General features: G+C 29.9%; 1 protein-coding gene across 2 annotated transcripts in view; it reads left to right on the forward strand.

The window, feature by feature from the left end:
- The window catches only part of sytl4 (synaptotagmin-like 4), a 10739-nt gene that overhangs the window by 2303 nt on the left and 8222 nt on the right, over nucleotides 1–214 (forward strand). The gene's annotated exons all lie outside the window — the stretch shown is intronic.

A 214-nucleotide genomic window follows, 5' to 3' on the forward strand; every position in this document is an offset into this window, starting at 1 on the left:
AAGCTGGAACCAGTGAATTGTGTGAATGTTTTGCATCTTTGCTTAAGAAATAAAATACATCTGCAATTAAGTTTCTGTTAATTGATTAATCAGCTAGTTGTTTCAGCTATAAGACATTTTGCATTTGACCTTTGCATTTCAAAAACGTTATTATTGTAATTTTGATTTCAACCATATAACCAGTCAATCATACAGCCTAAAATCTCTCCTATAA

The sequence above is a fragment of the Morone saxatilis genome, unplaced genomic scaffold (assembly GCF_004916995.1).
Source record: "Morone saxatilis isolate NCDOM2014 unplaced genomic scaffold, NCSU_SB_2.0 Contig22, whole genome shotgun sequence".
Classification (NCBI taxonomy): Eukaryota; Metazoa; Chordata; class Actinopteri; family Moronidae; genus Morone; species Morone saxatilis.